Source organism: Leopardus geoffroyi, chromosome A1 (genome assembly GCF_018350155.1).
Source record: "Leopardus geoffroyi isolate Oge1 chromosome A1, O.geoffroyi_Oge1_pat1.0, whole genome shotgun sequence".
NCBI classification, from domain to species: Eukaryota; Metazoa; Chordata; class Mammalia; order Carnivora; family Felidae; genus Leopardus; species Leopardus geoffroyi.
The window spans coordinates 41401919-41424184 of NC_059326.1; the positions used below are offsets into that span (position 1 = coordinate 41401919).

At 35.6% G+C, this 22266-nt stretch overlaps 1 long non-coding RNA gene across 1 annotated transcript in view; it reads right to left on the minus strand.

Moving 5' to 3' along the window:
• Nucleotides 1-13834: 13834 nt before the first annotated feature.
• Nucleotides 13835-22266, minus strand: part of LOC123580187 — a 29350-nt gene continuing 20918 nt past the window's right edge. The window contains exon 2 of the long non-coding RNA XR_006703258.1: nt 13835-14136. This is a non-coding gene — a long non-coding RNA (uncharacterized LOC123580187). The remainder of the gene's footprint in view (nt 14137-22266) is intronic.

A 22266-nucleotide genomic window follows, 5' to 3' on the forward strand; every position in this document is an offset into this window, starting at 1 on the left:
CATGCTTTTGGACAAAATTCTTTGTATATGTGTGTTAGGTCTGTATATGTGTGTTTGTTTGTTTGTTTATGTTTATTTATTTTGAGAGACAGAAGGAGCACAAGAGGGGAGGAGTAGACAGAGGGAGAGACAGAACCTCAAACAGGCTCCACACTGTCAGCACAGAGCCCGATGTAGGATTCTATCCCACAATCCATCAGATCGTGACCTGAGCCAAAATCAAGAGTCAGACCCTCAATTGACTGAGCCACCCAGGCACCCCTGTTTGGTTAATTTAATATTATTCAAGTCCAATATTTCCTTATTGATTCTCTGTCTGGATGATCTATTCATTTTTGAGAGTTGGGCAATAAAGTCCTCAACTGTTATTCTATTGTTGTTTATTTTTTCTTTCAGTTCTGTTAGTATTTGCTTTATATATTTAGGTGCTTTGATGTTGGGGTACATGCACATATTTACAATTATATCTTCTTGATGAAGAGCTCCCTGGTCTGGCAGGGCTGGTGGCTGTGTTTCACAGTCAAGTGGATTCTGCAATTACCTCCAGTCAGGCAAGGTCACAGGCTCTCTTTCCTTGTAGGGTAGTACCACTGGTTGTATTAACTATTTGGCAGGGTTGCAGACTGTGCTATTTGTGTAATCACTCCTGGTTGGGTGGGCTGAACTCCCTGACCAATGTTTCTACTGACCTCTGTTCAAGAGGGGCCTCACACTGTGCCTTATGATTAGGCTACACTTTAGGATGTGTCCCAGAGTTTGGTGGCTGTACTACACTTTGGGGTAAAGTCACTGGTCTTTTCTGTAAAGTTTATTATCAGTTATGCTGCTAGACATTGTGATATAGAAGCATAGGTCCAAGTTTCTATTCTGACTTTAATTCATGAACACACACATATTTTTTTTTTTTAAAAAAAGAAGAATTTGTGCCAAAACATTATCTAGCAATTCTTTTTTTAAGGTAATCTCTTCACCCAAAATATGTCTCAATTTCACAATCCCGAGATCAAGAGTCACAAGCTCTACCAACTAAGCCAGCCAGGCACCCTGATTAATTCTTATGATTAGGAAACTATAAATTCATTGCAAAGATTAGTACTTCTCTTAAAATAAATATGGATTTAAAAACAATAAACACATTTTAATTTTATCCCATGCCTTTAAACTTAATTTTTTTTAGAATAGTGTGTAAGAAGTAAACAGTTATAATAGCTGTATTTCAAAAATTACCTCTTCCAAGGAGTGTATATTCTTCCTTAGCTTTTGTTCATAGACAAGCAATGTCTCCACTGTTAATAAAGAATTTCAGGTGTGTCTGGGTGGTTCAATTGGTTAAGCATCCAACTTTGGCTTAGGTCATGATCTCATGGTTCGTGGGTTCCAGCCCCACATCGGGCTCTGTGCTAACAGTTCAGAGACTAGAGCCTGCTTCCGATTCTGTGTCTCCCTCTTTCTGCCTCTCCACCACTAGACTCTCTCTCTCAAAAATAATAAACCAATAAAGGTATATTGATTTTATGAAAAATTGTAGATACAGAAAAATATGACTTTTATTTTATTAAATCCCATTTAGGTTTTTCAGAAATGCCATATGCACAAAAAAAAATAATAATACAGGAAAGATCATCCAAAGTCCTCTAAGTATATATCTCTTCCAATAATTTTACAGCCACTGCTCAGTGACACAAGTTGTCATCGTATTCAATATATTCAGTTTCTTCTGATGCAAATGTCCTTATATCATTCACAGAAACAAAGATGAAGTCCTCATTGACAAAATGCAATAATAAATCCCATCTTATTTTTGTAGCACTTTAGAATTTGCTATTTGATTTTATATATGTTACACCATTTGATAAGAAATTTCCTGTTTTTAAGGCAAATTGATTCTCTCTCCTTCTCTCCCTCCATCTCTCTCTGTCAATCTCCCTCTCTCTCTCTCCCTTTCTTTTTCACTCTTCTCTTCTTCCCCCCTGCATCAAATTTATATATGTGAAGTTTGTGCCTATGAATTTCATATGAAAAATTCCCAGAACTATTCTTTAATACCATGCAGAACATTCTTTAAAGTTGAATAAATACACTTGCGTGGCATTGGAATACAAATGACTGACATTTCTGATACTTTGCCAATATGTTAGAGTGTAATATTTATTGAAAGCTACCTTCTTCTAACCTAACCTTGTAAGCTCAATAACTAAAATGGAAATGGAAGTGGAATGATTAAGCCAATTCTGGTGTTCATGGCAATGTAGGATACTCCCTCAATTTCCTATGTATTTATGTAAATATAGCTTACTTTGTCTTGTGAGCCTTATCATAAAAACAACTTTTGACAGTTGTTTGTGTGCAATGACATTTTTGTCTTGTTTAAAAATAATCAGAATTTTTATATTAATATTTTCTGTAAGTACAATTTTATCTCTCTTTTTTTAAGTTTATTTATTATTTATTTTTGAGAGACAGAGAGCAAGAGCAAGGGAGGGTCCCAGAGAAAGAGAGAGAGAGAAAGAGAGAGAGAGAGATTGAGAATCACAGGCAGGCTCCGTGCTATCAGCACAGAGCCCGGCACGGGGCTCAAACCCATGAACCATGAGATCATGACCTGAGCAGAAATCAAGAGTCTAATGTTGAACCAACTGAGCCAGTCAGGTATCCCAAATTGTCTCTCTTTTTTCCTAAAAAAATATATAAACTACTAAAAAAATTACTATGTAACTTTCTGTCTTATGTAGCTCCTTAAATTTTTCAGTCTTGTAGAACTTGACAGAGAAACAATGAGGAAACTGTTCTGCTTGGTAGGAAAATGTTGATTTCTTTTCATTGAAGTTCATTCATCTCACAGAGTTAACTCTTCCTTAATATGTTTGTATGTTACAAAAAGGCTGATAACTCCATTTACAAACAGATATACTTTATGAGTGCATACTTAAGTCTAAACTGACAACCAACAGTCTATATTTTGTTGAACTTTTTCAGAGACCTTGCCATATTTGAGATTTTTTTCTCTACTGAACTAAGTTTCTAATCTAGATCTTTTGTAACAGACTCCTATCTGACCTCATATATGAGCTTGATACATCCACAACTACCATGAGTAAGTCAACTTTGTCAGCAAGTTACTCTAAAAACAAAAAAGCTTTACTTACATTAATCCATTGCTCAAAAAATTGTGATGGTTTCATATCAGACATATCTTCCCTATAAGTCAAACTCATGGAATCCAAGACCCCCTACAGTCAGGCTCCAACTAATCATCTTTTTTTTTTTTTTTTTTTTTTAATTTTTTTTTCAACGTTTATTTATTTTTGGGACAGAGAGAGACAGAGCATGAACGGGGGAGGGGCAGAGAGAGAGGGAGACACAGAATCGGAAACAGGCTGCAGGCTCTGAGCCATCAGCCCAGAGCCTGACGCGGGGCTCGAACTCACGGACCGCGAGATCGTGACCTGGCTGAAGTCGGACGCTTAACCGACTGCGCCACCCAGGCGCCCCATCCAACTAATCTTCTAACACTTACTCCATCACACTCCATTAGACAAACCCTCAGGTCACCCTGCTTTCTCAAAAAACAGACATTCCAGATACAATTTTTGTGATTCTTTTATATTTCTAACCATATCAAATTTTTATAAAACCTATCAGGACATTTTGCACGAATATCCACAGGAAAAATATAAAACAATTGTGCCGAAAAAATGAAGATTTTTTGCCTTTATGGGTCATTTCTCTTATGGATATGAGCTAGCTACTCAATAATGCTTGCCTACTACCAATGATATTAACATATTTACTAGACAGATTACGTATGAGAGAAAGTATTTGATATCCTTATTATCTGCCCCAGATAATGGGATCAATCTGCACTCAACAATACACAGTCTGAGCTCAGAGTCTTTACTATAATTGGAAAATACGTGGCCTGCTTGCCAAAAACTTAGGAGCCTCTGACTATATGATGTGATTTAATGAGTATTTAATCCCACATCTTACCACTGAAGAGTTTCAAATTCCCTTGATTAGTACACATTTATTGTGAGCTGGAATTTTAGTTTTCCTATTTATCTGTTCCCAGATCTTGCATAGTATTTGTCATATAACACTTAGCCAACACATATTTGTTAATAAAATTCTCCTAAGGTGTTTTTAATCTGCATATGCATTTCAATTAGATGTAGTCATTATTGCCTACATTGGTAAAACTTGAAACTAATATATCCTCCCTGGCCAAGGGTACTGGGAAAGAGGGTAGCTAATTCGTGAAAGTTAGAAGAGGGACAGGTCTACATTATGGAAATTTCTAGGAGGTCATATATTGGGGTGGAGGAACCTTAAAGCAAAGCAAGGGAGGCTGAGAACAAAATGAGTAGCCTTGATTCAGTGGGAAGATGCTGGGTTCCTATTTTGAAGATGGAGAGTAAAAGGGGAAAACTGAAATTAGAATTGTGCTATGGACTGAATTGCATCCATTCAAAACCCATATGTTGAAGCTCTAACCCCTAGTATGACTATATTTGGAGACAGGGCCTTTATAGAAGTAATTAAGGTTAAAAGAGGCCCTAAGGGTAGGGTTCTGATCCAATAGCATTAGTTAAATTGTCTCTCCTTAAAAGGAGAGACAACAGAGACTTTCTATCTCTCTGCTGAGTGAGGACTCAGTGAGAAGGCAGCCTCCTACAGGCCTATTAGAGGGCACGCTCTAAAACCCAAACATGCTGGCATCCAACTCTTGGAATTACAGCCTCCAGATTGTGTGAAAATAAATTTCTGACGTCAAAGCCACCTTGTCTATATTTTGTTATGGCAGCCAGAGTCGTCTAACACAAAGTGTAAACAAAGCCAGAGGTTTACGATGAAACATAGCAGATTAAATTCATTTATTTACCTCAAATGCCTTCCAAAATGGAAACATTCACACACATGTGCGCACACACACACACACGCACAAGAAATATCAAAACCTGTGGCAGGAAAGCCCAAGTGCTGGCTGCATTTCCAAAGCTATGCCCCAGAGAACAAGGAGAGAAAGCACCCTGACATGGAGAGAACTAAGAGAAACCTCACCACGGCTGTTGTAGGCAGGCGTGTGTACAGGGGAGGACATATGTGAACGGAAGGCAGCCCTGCCTCCTTGTGAGAAAATAAAAATAGGAAAGGGGTTGTTGGAATTTGGTTTCTGCTTCCTCCCACTCTGCGTGGGACCAGCAATGCCAGAATCCATACCAGCAGTGACTCAGGTCTCTGGGCCAGTTTTTTCTGGAGTAAGATCACAGCCACACAAAACCATGGATGGATGGGGAGCTGAGAAAAGCGGGTGTTGGGGATCTAACATGCCTTGGACACGGGCTGTACCACCTCTGTCTTCTACACACCTCCAAGGCTGGTAAGCCAGAGTGAGGAGGGCATCCTTTTCATTCTGTGTCTCTTTGCTTAGCTTGGGAGAACGCCTTGATCTGAGGAGTTGCTAAGAAATTATTATCTCTGGTTCTCTGGTGTTTCTGTGCTTCAGCCTATTCAGCACAAACTTGGATCAGTCGGGGTTCAAGTAGGAAAGGTCAGCAGTTGTTATGGCACAGGAGAACAAGGGAATTGTTTTAGGAAAGTTACCCAGAACCGTTGTGGAAAGAGCCGGGAAGTGAAGATCTGAAAGGAAGAACTGGAGGGTCAAAGTTACTGAGTCAGTCATTCTGAAGGGGGGCTGCAAAGGAGGAACATAGTTCAGAAGCATAATGGACGTATGTTGTTACTGAAGATCCTCAGCCAAGTGTCCAGCTATAGGCCTAAAGCTATTGTTGCTCAGCAGAAGCAACGTGTTGGTAGAAGATCTGAGAACAGAGCTGGGGAGAGCAAGGGCAAGCTAGACCCCTGGTGACCTCATGTGTGTCTCTCACGTCTATCTGTAAGGATGTCCAGAGAGTGATGGTGGGTCCTTCACTCCCACCTTCCAAACCTTGCATAAATTCCTCTTTTGACCAACTCTAATCTAGAATCAAAGAGAGCAGAAGGTTCAGGGAAATTCAAGTTTGACTTAGCCAAATGGACAGAATACAAACCACTATGCTGCTCTTTGAGATCGCTGGACTTGGCACAGGTTAGGACCTTGCCTGACTGAATACTAAATAAGCATATAAGCTCATAAGTTGGTAAAATCTTACAAGTCAAAATAACCAGGCATTTGCAGAGCACAACTATTTCAAATGAGAGACAACATACTATGTTTGATTGCATATAAAGTATAAGTATTGGACTAGAGGGACTAATGATTCAAAAATAAGCCAAATAAACATGAAAAAAGGGGCAAGAAAGATATCAGCAATACGAAACTAGAAAAAAAGAAAACAGAAAAAAAAAGGACAAGCATACCATTAGACTGAAAAATGTAATGATTGAATCAAAGAAGACATTTGTTAGATAAATAGTGGAGAAGAAGAAAAAAAGAATATACAGTGGAAAGATATGCCTGAAGAATAAATTTGTGTATCAAAGGGAAATTTGAAATGATGCATTGCTGAAGTATTTGTTGAATCAGGGATACAGTGTGTTTTAATATGATGAGAGAGAACCTGACGAAATGTGCTGGCTGTCCCAGACTTCTCCATAATTTATCCATATCTCACCATTACCTGTGTCCTTATAAATTATTAGCAAAATTTGATTTCTGACTTGTGGGTCTCATTTAGCAATCCTATACTTTATAGTATTTTGTGATAAGCCTTTTTATTCTTCTCTGACTTAAATATATACATATATTTACCATATACATATGTATTATAAGAAATATACAAGTTTGGATGTGCATACATATGTACAATTGACCCTTGAATAATATGGAGGTTAGGGTTGCTGACCCTTCATCTGCACAGTTGAAGATTCAAGTGTAACTTTTGACTCCCCCAAAACTTCTTAATTGATAGCCTCCTGTGGACTAGAAGGAGATAGATGATAGAAACTGATGATAGAAACGATCGATTAACACATATTTTTAAATGTTATTTGTATTATATACTGTGTAACAATAAAGTAAGCTAAAGAAGAGAAAATGTTATTAAGAAAAATCGTAAGGAAGAAAAAATACATTTATAACACTGCACTGTGTTTATTGAAAACAAATTCACCTAGAAGTGGACCCATGGATTTCAAACATATGTTATTATTATTCCCTTTAATGCAGACTATGTAACTATCAAAAGTACCATTGTGCCTACAACTTAAAAATCTTGAGATATTAAGTGAGAAAAGCAACTTACAAACCAACATATTTAGTACATACCAAATTTTGAAAAAAAAATCTATATGTGAATATTCTTATGCATGTGAGTATTCTTATACATTTTATATATTCATTAAAAATTTCCGGAAGTGCAAACATTTTACTGTTATGAATCATGGGTTTGGGAGGAGGAAAAACAGCTCTTTATTTTTATTTTAAATAATTTCAGATTATGTTAATTATTTACTTATAACTATTATTTATATTTGAGAATATTCTTATATGCAAACAAACAAGGCAGAACAAATAAAACCTTCTAAATTGAGGGTCAGAATTTCAAGTTTTACCTGTCTCGTATAGCTAAAATCTCTGTGATTTTATTTATTTTTATTTTTTATGTTTATTTGTTTTTGAGAGAGAGACATAATGTGAGAAGGGCAGGGGCAGGAAGAGAGGGAGACACAAAATTTGAAGCAGGCTCTAGGCTCTGAGCTCCAAGCTATCACCACAGAGCCTGATGGCAGGGCTCGAACTCACAAACTGTGAAATCATGAACTCAGTTGAAGTCTGGAGCTCAACCGACTGAGCCCCCAGGGGCCCCTCTGTGTGATTTTAAGCAAGGTGATGTTCCTACTTGCGTGTTTGTTGTAATGCTTGCCTTGAAAGTTTTTCAAGGGTTAATATATGTGTACTTTGCAAATAAAAAGGCAATTCACCAGAAATGCTCATTTCTTTACAAAGTAAAAAGAGAAGGAGGAGGAGGAATAACTCCTTTCTCTAGGATATTTTTGCTTAAAGCCCTTGAGGCAGTTAGAATCATTCCAAAAAGCAGATTTTAAATAAAAGCAAATTAGTACAGTGCTAAAGCTATAGCTTTACTCGCCACCCACTATCAAGTGTTATTTGTGGAATTCTATTGTATAAAGATTAACAAGGGAGAATACAGATGGGCAGAGCGGCAATTTTATATAGATACGAAAAATGAAAAATACCTGTGAATCCCGAGTTGACTGAACTTCATTCAAGATTATTTTACACTTGGGCAGAACCAGGTGGATCAGGGGGACAGTCAGTCCATGGAGACTCTTCCCTATTGTTACCTCTCTGTAAAGCACTTCTGTCATCAATTTCATGCTTAGAAATAGTCCCTGCCAGTGGAAATTAGGAAAGTAATTTTAACAGTGGAAATCAGCAAGTAAAACTCATCAATCAGTAGTCTTAAAAGAGAGAAATATAATCATGGCAGAAAAAAATGGGAGTCAGACCCCTGAGGGCAGTAGGAGTTTGGTATAAAGATACATATGATGACTTTGCAATAAGGACATCGTGCAAAACAATTCTAGATTGGCTGTCCTTGTCAACTCAGAGATGTCCCTAGCCTGTGGTCTTATAATAAGATCTCATTTACAACATAAAGATATTCAAATCATGGTGACTGATAAACAAGAAATCCATTGTATGACTAGATGTCTTTTCTGAAGTACTCCTGAGGATATTTACTGTGGCCCCTTAAACAGTTTGCTTTGCTGTACCAAGAAAGCAGAAATTCTTATGTGACCACTTGCGCCAAATTTTGTAAATGCTGGCCTCTGGAAAGTCCACTGTTTAAGCTGCATCCACAGCAGCTACAGTGCCATCTGTCACATGGAAGTCAGCATATGCTGCTGGACCTGAATAAAAAAAAAACTACGGCTGGCCCCAGCTCCTGTGGTCCCTTGGTATACAGCTTTCTCCAACACCGATGCACATTTCTGCTGATTGACCCAGGTGGCTTCTTTCTCACCAAAGAGTGGATAAACCTTCAGTGTTGAGCCCAATCTATGAAAAACCAGAGCAAAGGCTCAGGGCCAGAAAAAAAAAAAAAAAAAAAAAAAAAAAAAAAAAAAAAAAAAAAAAAAGTAAGTCAGAGGGAATAACTCTTAGGATTTCCACATAGCCATTTTCCCAAAGGCAGAGGAACAGCGAGCAGGTGCAGGGAGAACAGGGAATGAGGAGAAGACTTGGACTGCATGTCCAGAATCTATTGTCTTCCCAAATCCCCTGCAATTTCTTTACATCCAAAACGTCAGGAAGAATTTATCTGACTTCTTGCCAGTGGGTCTAGAACTCAGATGTGTTTCAAAGTGGAGCTGGATGTTATCTTCCCAAGAATCACTGCTTTTCCTGAAAATTAATTAAAACACGGCCTTGCTGCAACTGCAGACACCATGGCCAAAAAGAAAAAAAGTGTTCTATGGGCCCACTGTTTCCCTTGCTGATCTGATGCCTCTCTCACCACCAAACCTGCTGTAAATTTTGCATCCTTCAGAATAAGAAGGGAGGAAAGAAACAGCCTCTCCCTTCCAGTATCAAGTTACTTTTTTGTGTGGCTTCAGGAAAATGGTCCCCAAAATTGATTCACAGTAGGAGTTTACATGCATTAAAACAAAACAAAACAAAACAAAACAAAACAAAACAAAAACCCTGCACCCAACACATTAGAGGGGATTTTTCACTCAATAGATCATTGCAAAAATGTCAGGAAAATTTACTATCTTGCTTAAGGGCCAGAATCCCTGGTTTATATCTTAGCTCATCATCTATTTATTAGCTGTGTAAACCTGGGTAAGATCCTTGCCTTCTCTGTGTCTTGTATCTTAATCTGAGAGCAAAAGGAGTGTTAACAGTATAACACAGGCTGTCGTGAAGATGAAACAAATTAGTCAATTAAAGATGTAAAAAAAACAACACCTGCAAACAGTGAATGTTCTATGAATAGTTTTCTCACTCTGGGATAGGTTTATTTCACAAGTTTGTCATGTTCAATTTTATCTATGGACACCTTGTAATAGTAGCCACCATAAGCGTATCATATCACAAGGGGTGACAAAAGAGGGAGAGAGTAGACAGGTTATGCAGAAGAGAAAAGAAAATGCAGACAAAAACTTGACACTATTCTTGAGACGGTATTACCAAAATCTGGCACCTCTGGGTCACAAAAAGCATTTTCCCCAAAAAACAGATTACAGTTCTCCATCCCTTCAAGCACAGTAGTTACATTGCGGCATTTTAAAACTAGGACTGTTGCACAGTAAAAGAATAAAATGTTACAATCTTATGTGTGGTTTGGTTGGATGGGTGGGTGGTAGTTATTGTAGCTTTTCTGAGAAAACTGATAGAGACACAAATGCATTCAGTAGCTCAAGTCTCGCTGAAGGACCATTCTGCCCACTAAAGATCTCCAAAAATAACTCTCTAGCAGAAGACTTTCAGAGAATTTTTCCTTTTTCTTTGTATCAGGCAACTCTTCCCAATTATCCTTTTGTGCTGTCATTTATAAACAGTGAATAGCTATGAAAGAAGAGCTTTTCAGCAAAGGAAAGCAGTGACATCCAACCCTTAGTTGCCACATTCTATTTTCTGACTTCCTTATTTGAGACAGTCATGAAACTGCCACGATTTAAACTATGAGAGTTTGGGGATTGTACTTCAATAGGTCTCAGGAAAAGTTTATGGATACTTTTATTCAATTCTTTCATTGAATGATAAAATGTTTTATCTTCATTGCACAAAATGTAAAATGCAGAAGTGTGGATGGAAGAATTAAGTCACCTGCAGTTTTATAACCAGATGTAATCACTTAAAAATTAGTGTGTTTGTGAGAGAGTTTATATTCATACTACACATTATGTTTAATGCAGTACAACTAGGTTAAAATTAGATATGATAGATGATAGATATATAGATAGATAAACTAGAAGATTGGTAGATAGATGAGTAGATTGACAGAATGCATTATATGTATTATAAATGGGAAGAAAGAAATTGGGATCATTCTAAAAATCAGGTTAATGTTATCTATTTGGTTTTCCACATATCATGAGGAGTTTTCTACATATTTAGGCATGCTTTGAACATTAATAGCTACAAAAATGTTATCATATTAATATACCATCATTTACCTGAGCTGAATTAAATGACTTAATTTATAAAACTATTTCTCTACTGTTGAATGTTAGGTTGTTCTATTATTTTTCAATCTCAATGCTTTGAAGAAATTTCTGGAGCATCAAACACAGTTTGATTCTTGATTATTTATTTAGGATTTATTATTGAAAGTAAAAATATTGATCAGAGAGCCAAATTTCCCTCCAGAAAGCTTGAACCAATTTTCATTTTCCCCCACAAGGATATGAGAATACTTAAGTGTATTAATTACTAATTTTAGGGTTAGCCTGTTGGGAACAGGGGACATATCATCTTATTGTTTTTTTTTTTCTTAATTTGCATTTTAAAAATTATTGGTGAAGCTAAACATTTCTGTTTTAGTCTTTTGCTCTCTTTTAAAAAATTGAATGTCATTATACTTTGGAAGAGTTCTTCAAGCTTTTTAGAAGAAAACAGGTTTGAAAATGTTTTTATTAATCAATTGTCTGTTAGTTTTATCTGTGATGACTTCTGAAATATCAGCGTTAAAAGACCAGGTAAAACATGACTCAAATAATTTCTGTGTGTCTGGGATATTCACCTGTATTTTCTGGTATTTGTATTATTCTGTTTTCATAAAAAGTGTTATTTAACTTATTTTAAACCTCTGGAATTTATTTGGGTATATGTTGTAAGCAAATAAACTAACAAAAACTCCCCAGATACCTACTATTTCCTGCAACTTTTTACGACTAACCCATCAGTACTGCTCAGATTACTGTTGTTTTTGAGGCTGCATTTTCTGCTCCATTTACGTATTTGCAGATTTTTACGCAAGCTGATTTTTTTACATTATTCTATATTATACCATATTTTAACATTTTGTCGGGAAATCATATTTCCTTATTTTCCAAATTCATCTTTATTTTCACTGCCTTAACGACACTAACCACCATCCATCTGACAGTTCCCTGCTCCTTCTACTACAATAATTACTGATTACTCTGAAGTTGAGAATTATTTTGACAAGTTCCAACAAAAAAACCCGTGGAGAAGTGATATATATGTTTCATTACATCTATAAATTAATTTGGGAAAATTGGAAATTCTTACACTATTTAGTTTTGCTTATTGTGTTTAATTTATCAAAAGACAATTTTCATTAGAACACATATCTACTGATGCCTACGATGTGCCAGATACTGCTCTAAATTTTGGGAATACAGAAGCGGCAAAACAGATTAAAATCTCTGCCATGGAGAGTTTTACATTCTAAAGAGAAAGACAGTGAGAAAACTAGCAACAAGAAAAAAGTTAAAACATACTATGCCAGATGTTTGTAAAAACCTGTGGAAATAAAACAAAAACTGTGTGTTGGGAAAAGAGGAGACACATCAGTAAGGAGGCAGCATTTTCTTGGGGGTGTGAAGCTGGGAAAGGCAGAAGTTAGTCAAATATTTGGGGAGGAGGCATTCCAGGCAGAGGGAACCAGTTAAAACTTTTTTCTTTTTAATGGAAGATTCCTTCAAGCTTTATCTTCTTTGGATGGTCTCCAATCCTTTCTTGCAGCTATTTTAATGTATTTTATATTTTTTATTGCTAAGAAATATAATTGTTGTATCATTAGTATTACCGTTATTACATCCTCTAGGTTACCGCCATTTATAGAACAGAACTTGATTTTTTACTACTTTCTATTTATTTTGGGGGGTGTATTAAAATGCATTGGTATTGAAGCCCCTGGGTGGCTCAGTCAGTTGAGTGTCCAACTTCGGCTCAGGTCATGATCTCATGGTCCTTGAGTTCGAGCCCCGCATCAGGCTCTGTGCTGACAGCTCGGAGCCTGGAGCCTGCTTCAGATTCTGTGTCTCCCTCTCTCTCTGCCCCTCCCCGCTCATGCTCTCTCTGTCTCTGTCAAAAATAAATAAACATTAAAAAATTTTTTTTTCGGGGCGCCTGGGTGGCGCAGTCGGTTAAGCGTCCGACTTCAGCCAGGTCACGATCTCGCGGTTCGTGAGTTCGAGCCCCGCGTCGGGCTCTGGGCTGATGGCTCAGAGCCTGGAGCCTGTTTCCGATTCTGTGTCTCCCTCTCTCTCTGCCCCTCCCCTGTTCATGCTCTGTCTCTCTCTGTCCCAAAAATAAATAAACGTTGGAAAAAAAAATTTTTTTTTTAAATTTTTTTTTTCAATAAATAAAATGCTTTGGTATTAAAACACTATTTCAAATACATTTGCATGATAGGTAAATAAAAATGGTGGTTCTTCCCAGCCTTCCTTATCCTCTACACTTCCAGAAATAGGAACTTACCACTGTTACCTATTTCTTTGGGTGGTTACATCCATATTTCTAAATAATAGGCTTCTAGTACTATTTATTGAATTTTCAGTTTTAGCTACTTAACAACCTCTTCCCATTCCCACCCTTACATGTACTTCTAACAGTGTCTCCAATATGGTTGTATTATGGTTTTTGTTAAACCAATATCTTGTGATTTTTTGTTATGACTCAGGAACTATTCTTCAGATCTATACAACTCAGTTACGATGCTTAAATGTTTTTCTTGTCTGACCTCTCTTTTTCTGTTCGTGTGTTTTAACCTATGAAGCATTATCTAATTTGTTTGTTCTTTTTTTCTTCTGTAACCATCATGATTCTTTCTCTCCAAGACTCCAACAAACCTTTCACATTCTTTACAATACAATGGACACATTGGAAAGTCTGTCATTTTTGTTTTGTTTTATTTTGGTTGGGTTCAATTTGTCTTCTGGCTCAAATCTCCCCAGAGCCCTCTGTCCTCCTGTTCCAGCCTCAGTGGGTGGTGGATCCTATCTTCGTAGGATCTGTCGTCACCATCATCCTGAGGATTCAACTTGCCTCTTTTCTATATTGGATCCTCTATATTCTTGCATTTATAACTTCCTCTTTCTTGGTTAATTCTGTCTGGGGGAAGCTTATCTTCAAATAACCAGGAGTCAGCAACCTGTGGGCTTTCAGGCCAAATCTGGTTCTCCATCCATTTTGTACTAGACAGAAGTGGAAATAATTTTTACATTTTCAAATGTATAGGGACAAGAGAATAATATTTCATAGCATACATGTGACAGTTTATGAAGTTTAAATTTCATTTTCCATAAATAAAGCTAATTGGAACACAGCCATACGTCCTCATTTGTGTATTGTCTATAGGTTGTTTCACACTACAAGGGCGGAATCCAGTGGTTGCAACACAGATCTGATGGTCCATACAAAATGTAAATTATTTGTTATGTGGACCTTTAGACAAAAACAAGTTGTTGACCATTGCAACAACCTAAGGGTGGGGAATGATATTAAGTTGTTTTGGAAGTTTTGCATTTGAAAATGTTTCTATGCTACCCTCAGACCTAATTTATAGTTGAGCTAAGTACATATTTTTAGCTTAAAATCACATTATTTCTTCGAAATTAATTTTTTAAATGTTTATTTATTTTTGAGAGAGAGAGAGAAAGAGACAGAATGAGAGTGGGGGAGGAGCAGAGAGAGAGGGAGACACAGAATCTGAAGCAGGCTCCAGGCTCCACGCTGTCAGTGCCAGGCCCAACAAGTTTTTTTTTTTGTTGTTTGTTTTAATTTACTTTTGAGAGAGAGAGAGACAGAGAGACAGAGAGAACACGAACAGGGTAGGGGCAGAAAGAGAAGGGGACAGAGGATCCAAAGCAGGCTCTGTGCTGACAGCAGACAGCCCGATGTGGGATTCCAACTCACAAACTGTGAGATCAACACCTGATCCAGTCAGATACTAAACCGACTGAGCCACCCAGGTCCCACTCCTCTCTATGAGTTCTTAAGTTATCAAGAGCTCTGAATTTTCAGAATAATCTGTCTTGCTGTGGATATTCTTAATTTATTTTACTGAGACCTCAAGGGGTTTTTTAATCTAGTAATATATTTCCTTCACTTCTGGTGATCTTCTCTGAAATATTTCTTTGATGATTTTCTCCCTTACTTTTCCCCAGTTCTCCTTTCCTACAAATCTTTTCATTCAGAAATCAGGCCTTCTGGTCTGATCTTTTATAGTTTTTGCTTCTTTTATTATTCAGCTCCTGTTATCCCTTCCTCTATCTTTTTGTTATCTCTAGAATTTTGCTTCGACTTTATTTTCCAATTCTCCATTCCTTATACATGCACGTACAGTGTATGTAAGTATATATAATATATGGCACCTATATAGTATACATTAATATTCAATATCATTCATTTACTGAATACTTTTTTTTAATATCTTTCTGCTTTCCTTTATGGCTTCACTCTCTTATACTCTAAGGGTACTTGTAATTTAAGTTTCCCTCTACTTAGTTTTTGCCTTTTTTTTCTTTTGCATGTTAGCCTCTGTGTAACAAAGTACCCAAAACATAGAGGCTGTATACAGACACACACACACAAATATGCGTATATATACCCAAATATTTTATGTATTGTTTGCTTGTTACCCCACCGTTTTCACAGGTCAGGAAGAGTTTAGGGGGTGCCTCTGGCTCTGTGTTCCTCAGGAGGCTACAATCAGGGTGTCTGTAGTGGCTACCACATCTCAAGAATCAACTGGAGGAGAAGTCCCCTCCAAGCTCTCTTAGGTACTCACATATTTTTAACTTTATAATATACCCTATTTCTGAATTATGTAATATTTCAATGATTATACAGAGCTTATTGTTTTATTTTCAAACTTACAATTTTTTTAAATGTAATTTACAACAGCTTATGAGTATCAGCACTTCATGGTCACCCCTTGTAAAGCCCTTTCCAAAATTTTGAGTTTTTAATGTTAATTTGTTCTGCAGGGAACCGAAATACGCATTCAGTTTATATAATTTTTTCAGGATGGTAACCACATGCTATAATGATCATCTTGTGTTTCTGAGAATATCAATATGTGTAGGCTTTAAATATTAATTTAAACTTACATGAACTTAAAATTCTCAAATAACATTTATATGTATATACATATTAGCATGCAGTATTTCAGGAAAGATTATAAGCCAAAATGAAATTTAATTCTTCATAAATATATTATTTTGCTTTTTTTTTTTAGTTGAATGAAGGGCTTTCTTTATGCTTATAATTAAAAATTTGTACATGCTTGAACTAGGGTGAAAATCTATTGATTGATTGTACCTGATTCACAATAAACCATTCAAATAGTGGATCTATGTTATTGTTTCTTTTCCAGAAAATTTTCTTTATTTAATTCTAATGGGTATTGATTCTTTTTCTTTGAGCTCCTGGAACTCTTAAACTGGATTGCAGGCTTTGTCTCCCATACTTACCAACTTCTCTCTCATATTTTAATTTCGATTTCCTCTTCCACATTATGAAATTCTTTCTCAGATTTGTCTTTTACAATGCTACGATGATCCAAGAGATGAATTTTATTTTTCACTGCCTCTATTGGAAGTTTATATTGTTGATTTATGTTTTAAGATTCCTTCCAATATAACTCTCAATGAACTCACATTCAGTATCAATCCTTTACTTTCTGGTAGGATCCTATTTCTGTTTATAGGGAAGAGGTCTTTTAAGGATTCTAAATAATTGTTTTAAAATTCAAATCTATTTATTGTACAACTTTCAGAGGCATATTCTCCCCTTGAATTTTTAGTATGGCATTGTCTTTTCTTTACTCTGAAGAACTTTCTATATGCCCCATGTTGATTTTTATTATTAATCATTCTTGGATGAGGAGAGATAGCTCTCTCTAGTCATGATCTTTGCCAACCAAAAGGGTATGGAGGCTGCCCTTGTGGTATTTATTGCCCAAGGGTTGCTGGTCGAATCCTATTCCTTATCCATATCTAGAAAACTGATTAGTACATACATCTCTTGACAAAACTCTCAGCATTGAACAAAATTAAATAGTGTAAGTTTCCTTTGCTCTAATACCAGTGTGTTTCTGTGATGATTTGAAAAATGATAAAGAAAAAACTGCTGCATTTCCTAGAAAATAAATTTCTCTTATAAAACTCTTTACTCGCATCAGAGCATCCTTTCCTGTGAAATCTGTACATCCTAAGATTCACTACATCATGCCTAGTCATCCTGGACGATCTATTCTTTCTTTGTAATTTCTCAATGCCCGAGACATTGATCATATTGTGTGCATCCTTCTATGACTCCAGGGAAATGGAATGATATATATCTAATCTCTCCCTTTGTCTATGTCTCATACCTGCTTTCAAACATGTGCAGTGTTATTAGCCAAAATATTTTTCATGTCCTGGCAATGAGTTATCAGCCAGTCTCAGTTTCCAATGTTGTGAGTTTTATGCTTTCCATGTCTTGATAACTATTTAGCATGAAGAGATGAAGTCTGAGAACTACTAAGACAGTATCTTAAACTGAACATTTGGGTTTAAATCTAATATCCAAATATCTCTACCATATTGATAGAATATATATATTACTTTTATTTATATATTTATATACATATTTATATGTATATGTATATATATATATATATATATATATATATATATATTTCTGATGTTGCTCATTTGGCATCAATACTGATTTTCCTCAAGAATAAGAAAGTCTATTTTTGGTGTGACTGCCTGTGTTTCATAGATCCTCATCTAGATTGTAATTTAAAAGGTGACATTGTTTCTTCTTAGCATAACAATTCCACTAATTTTTCTCTTACTAGGAATAGTAAAATAAATGCATCTAAATAGAAAAATGTTGTTTGGATTTTTTCACTTTAACATATTATCACTTTTCTCAACCCCCTACCCCAAATTTTAACAGTTAATTAGCACACCATGTTACTTGTGAAGAGGAAGACATTCTTTAGAATGACAGGTGGCTGGGTCCCAAGTCGTTAGAAACTTATACCATTTCTTTTGGAGAACAAAAAGTAACAGATAAAATATGCAAATGATAATGTCGGTTTAGTATTCCATTTCTGGTATTTTTTCTCTCTTAAATCAAAGTGTACTTATAAAATGTAATCTTACGAAAAGATTGTCTAAATTTAGCAAACAGCACAATGTTAAGCTATAATTATTATTATGAGTATCATTTCAAATTCTGTGTATTCACCTTGGTCAAAAACTATAATACTGGCAACTTGAAAGTTATGTTTTTAAAATCATATAAATATGTTTTAAACCTTATCCACAATCATCAACATTTTAGCTTGCTAGTAATATGCTTTAAAATAATATGTATGATAAAGAAATTAGAAAACAACTGATATCAATGTAAAAAATTAGTTATTTGGTAATATAAAGTTATTGACATAATGTGACGTTCTACTGTCTTAAAATACACCTATGCCTCAAGGTTCCTGCCAGTAACTTTCTACAGTTGAGGAAACTTCCCTGATTTGCATTGACATTCAATAGCTTCCCCCAGGCAAATACCTGCAGACAATCAGCTGTTGATGCCTGTCTATAGGCAGAGGAAAGCTTTAGAACAGTAGCTCTGTAAAATCAATTATTCCCTTGACTGTTACAAGAAGGACATTAGAGAACCCAGAAGATTATCAGCTCCCATTTATACGGTTCTTTTCATTCCAAAGACTTTTGCAAACGTGTCGTTGATTTTTAATATAATTTAGAAGACAAATTAGTCAATATGTTACTAAACTCTAGGTTGAAAATCCTACTTCCTGGTATATATGACTTTCTCAGTTCTAGTATACCAAACTCTATTTATTAGGCACTCAGCGTGCACTGAGCACTGTGCTTGGTCCAATGGGTCTACACAACATAAATTTTTATGAATAGCTTTGAAGTTAGAAAGAATTGCAATAGAATCCTGTCTGCCTTTTGGCTGCATTCCCTTTACCAAATTACATAATCTCCTTAGGAGTTACAGTCTTTAGCATAAAGTGGAGGTATATTGTCTAATTCCTTGAGTGGTTATGATGATTAAATTTTATAATCTATTTTAAGGTCTCAGCCCAGTGGCCAAGTAATCACTCTAGAAAAGGCACTGGATGAATGCAAGTCATTACTATTACTGAACTATCAAGAATCTCTTAGTATCAACTGTGAAGATACAGTTAAATAGATATTACTATTCTCCTTACCTGACAGGTCCTTAAAATATTTCAAAGGAAAAATTCAGAGAAATGTATCTCAAAAGTTTCTTAGTAATGTTAAAATAGATTACAAATTTGGACTGACATTGATAAAGAATTTATAAATACATTCTTGTATGATTCCTTTATTAGATGGTATTTTCAATGCTATTGAAGCATTTATGGGAAAGTATGTTTAAGAGTAGAGTTCATTGAATGAGACAGATAACTACACACAGTTAAATCTCTGAGATTAGGTCTTTCTTTTAAGGGAGAAAAAATATACATATTCTAAAAAAGGTATTTCTCACTCATGATATAAACCAGAAAAGGGGAGAATAATTATAATTATTAAGAGTCACAAAATTAGCAGAACGTTATTGTCAAAAGCTAGTTTGTGTCAGAAATAAATATTCTCCGGGGTGAAAATGATACCATTAGCTAAGTGAGATATTCATCCTCTATAGTCTCCAGAAACAGACTTGGAAAATGTTTATTAAAAAATTAACTGAAGTACTAGATCAAGACTGGTAAAACCCATACAAACTTACTATATGTTACTTCATTTAAATTTTGTTTGAATGTCATTTTCTTTATATATAAATACATTTTCATCAAAATTATACTATATTTAATAATAGTAATTCATCCTAAATGCAAAAAATAATTACTTTAACATGTATAAATTATTTTTACTTTTCGGATACCCTTTGTGAATAATGAAAATAATGAGCCTAATGTACTGTTATATTCAAAAATTTCTACCTGTCAAATAAATTCCATTAAGATAGACATGATTCAAAGTAGTTTAACCAGCCTTGAGAAGACATGATTAACAAAATCATCTTTATTAGATGCATTAGTAAAATTTAATATCTTTAGAATATAACATAAGTAATGTTGACGAGATATTAGGAAATAAATAATTACTATTTCTTTCATTTTCAGTTTAGAACTAAGTGAAAAATAAGACATATAGGAGATCCACAAACAGAGATGGAAATGTCAACTTTTAACTGATAAGTGCATTTGAAAGTGTGGCTTTAGACCTGTTGCTCAAATGGCTTGATGATGGCTTGATACAAAAACACATTCTACAGAAAACACTCTTACCCATTATTCTACCATATCTGCTATCTTTTAACAGGTTAACTCCACTAAATCAAGAAATCGAGACCGATATGAAACAAGCATAGAAAGCTAGATAGCCCCCAAAAAAGGCACATTTCTAAGAACTCATCTCAGTTGTTATCAAGAGAGATAGTAGAAAAGAAAGAACCTGCTGGAGCCTGGGGCCAAGGGTCACAGAGAACAGTGGGCAAGGGGGTATCTCCCTGAGAGCAGAATCAGGGCTTACTCAAAGCACCTACCTCATCCCTAGTGCAATATTTTCCCAGTGGGATTTGAAAGTTACTATGGATTTATGACGGTGGAATGTTTTCTGTTCTTCTTCCTGAATGAGAGTGTTCGTTGCAATCTTCCCATCCTTGTTTCACCACCGAATGCTTGGTGTATGTGCAAAGGGAGATAAAGTGATGGAGCTATATACGACTTGACATAGAGAACACTGTGTATTATCAGAGATTCTGGACTTCTGAGCCTGATGCAGTGATGGGATAGAACCTTAGAATTGGTTCTAATCCCCCTCATGGAGAGGGGATGAATGTTTTTTTTCATGGTTATAAGGTAGAAAAGGAATATCTGATGGTCAGAATTGTTACTAGTTCTGGTCAATGGATCATGAGTGGAAGTAGTAAGTGTCACTTTCAGGTTGAAGCAATGAAAAGACTTCACCATGTACCAGGTTCTGTGTTCCTTTCCTGTAACAACTCTGGACCATTGTGGAGGCACAAGACAGACAAATTCTTTCATCGCAACTAGGAGCTGTCCTAGAGAGTCTCAAACTCTTTCAGAATTTCTTTGAATGAAAAACCTCTGTTTAGGTAAAATCCTGAAATTTGGTGATTTAATTTTATCTTATCTATATAAGATTTATCTTATATAGCTATAAATGTTATCTGATATATCCATAGATTACATATATAATAATTTAAATAAAATTAAGCTTATACATATAAAAAGATGGATCAATGGAAAGCACTGGTAAATTGGATGATTCACTGTTTCTTTGTTTTTGTTTTTGTTTTGTTTTGCCTTGTTTCGTTTTGTTTTGTTTTGTTTTCAGAATGAGAAATCAGAAGAGGTATTCTTGTAGAAGCCTTGATATCTGGGAACAAGATGTTAGGAGTAAGAAACTTCTACACACAAGCTTGGGATATATTATTATATATTAATTGGGACATTAGCTTTACAAATATATCTATTACTTACTTAGATAACATTTTAAATATTTAAGTAAGCAATGTTTAAATTTGTGTGTGTGTGTGTGTGTGTGTGAATGATCCATTAATTTTAGGCTAAAATACATAGACATGTTTCTATAATTAGTGGCCATATAATTTATTCTCTAAACCTTGACATTTTTTAATGTTAAACAGGACATAATTAATAATTATGCCAGAATAATGGATGTAAACTGGGACTCTTCTGGGAAAACTAGGACATATGGTCATCCTACCTGGAAACAATTTCCAAGCCCTAGAAGGTCCTTCGACCTCCCTCTCCCCTTCCTCCTCCTGGAAAACTAAACAACAAAAGAACTTTCTTCCTTTCTTAAAATATATTGGCTAAAACTATAGACTGTCATTCCACTATTGGAGTTTAGACTTAAAATGCAAATACTCTTGGATAACATATGGATTAGTACACACATTCTCAGAGCGGGTTACAATGGGTTGTCATTGGTAAGATGGAGGGGCATGAGACAGGACAGGAGGGTATCCACAGACGAAAACAAAAGGTAATGAGTAATAACTGGATGCACCAAAGATACACTTCACTTACTTTAGTCTTGCGAAGAGCCAGCCCTGTCTGAATATATAGTTCCTAAAACTGAATTATCATTAACCTTGAGAGAAATTTCATGGTGCATGTTTTATTGTTCTCATTTTATTCCTAATTTCAAACTGAGATCTACTGCCAAGCAACTTTTCTTTCTCCTTCAATAATTACCTGAAATCCAAACTTCTACATGAAG